The following is a 1,879-nucleotide window of genomic DNA, read 5'->3' as shown; positions in this document are numbered from 1 at the left end:
CGGGTCCAGGACACGAACCGCAGTTGACTACGTGGGAGTCCAGCGACATAGCCATTACACTAACTGCTGGTCCCACCTGGTGTGATGTTCAAGCCATGAGGTCTGGGCCTTGAGCCATGTTGGCCATGCGGGAGCGCAGCGCCTCAGCTGTCAGACCACTGCTGGGCCCACTTTGTGCCTCAGCATCTCTCCCCTTCTGCATTGCTGTGATTCCCTCTGACACTGCCATCAGGGAGGGGTGGGCGGGTTTGGGCTGCAGAGTAGACGGAGAAGGTGGCAGGGCGGTGGAGTGACTCCTCAGCTCACCCCTCGCGACTCCCTCATCTCTCGTTTTCCCAAGCACAAGCTGAGCATCCCTAATCCAAAACCCTGGAATCTGAATGATTCCCAAATTCGACACTGTGTGAGTGCTGACGCGATGCCACCACACCTGCGCTCACATGACCGGCAGGTGGTCAGAGCACTGCAGTGCAGAAGTGCTGTGCAGGTGTGCTCAGGCCCGCTGCTGGCGTGGTCAAGGTGGACACTGCACAGTGCAGTCCCAGGCTTGGCCACTAGGAAGCCATGCTGGGCAGGCGTGTGTGCATGCCAGAACCCCGCAGGAGCGGCTGCAGTGGCCCTCGCTGAGCCCACTCAGGCTCATTACCCTCCTTTGCTCCGGCCATGCCCTTCTGGGCTGCTACTCAGAACTTGCACTCACCCAAGGGGTGCTTTCTTACTTTCTTGCTCTATTTCTGGTGAGCACAGGTGCCCTATAGCAAATGGAAAAAATACAAAAACAAAACCAAAAAAACAAGGGGCCATCCATGGCATGCTGATTAGGGTGCTGGACTCCCACATGGTCAACCGTGGTTCAAGCCCTGGACCTAGCGACTTGCTTTTTCATTGTCCCTTTTTCTCTGTCTCTCTCTCTCTCTCTGGTCAAATTAAAAAATAACGCTAATATTAAATAAACAATTATTTTAAAAAATTCCAGGGGGCCGGCAGGTGGCATGGTAGTTGGGGACACTGGACTCCCACATGACTGACCATGGTTCGAGTCCCAGACCTAGTGGCTAACTTTCTCACTCCATCCCCCCCCACTCTGCCCCTCTAGTCAAATTAAAACAAACAAGTAAATAAATAAATAAATAAAATAAAGTTAAATAAAATAAATCGTTTTTAATTATTTAATTTTGTTCTTTTTTTTCTCTCTCTCCCGAAGTTGACTAGAAAGAGACAGAGAAAAGGAAAGTGAGAAAGCAGTCTAGGACTTAGAACTGTGGTCAGTCATGTAGGAGTACAGCCACCTTAACTACCATGCCACCTGCCAGTCCAAATACAATAGTTCTTTTTTTTTTTTTTGAGAGGTTTTCACTATAGGGTGCGTGCGCTCGCCAGACAGACAGAGACATAGAGACAGAAAGCGAGAAATCACCCCCCAGGGGGGATGGTCACGTCGCAGTCCCTTCTCCATTCTCCTCTCGGGATCTTGGGCACGCACGCACACGCGCCCGGCGTGAGTTTTAAGCCACTGGGTCTGGGATGCAAACCGCGGTCGACTATGTGGGAGTCCAGCGACATAGCCATTACGTTAACTGCTGGTTCCCGATACAATAGTTCTTTTAACAAAATATTACAAATTACCTTCAGGCCACATGTATCAGAACTATATGAAACAAAAACAACATTTGGTGTTTAGACTAGGGTCCTATCTCCAAGTAAATCGTTATGTATGGCAAATATTCCGAAGTCTGAAAAAAATCTGAACTCCTAGTGGTTCCCATCATTTTAAGGAACATTCAAACTGTATACATTCTTTTATTCTTTTTTTTTTTTTTCTTTTTTTTTAGAGGTGTTTGTGACAGGGGGCGTCGCGTGTTTGCCAGAGAAACAGAAG

This window comes from Tupaia chinensis, unplaced genomic scaffold (genome assembly GCF_000334495.1).
Source record: "Tupaia chinensis unplaced genomic scaffold, TupChi_1.0 Scaffold140061_1, whole genome shotgun sequence".
Classification (NCBI taxonomy): Eukaryota; Metazoa; Chordata; class Mammalia; order Scandentia; family Tupaiidae; genus Tupaia; species Tupaia belangeri.
Note: the sequence above shows the minus strand (reverse complement) of the source record.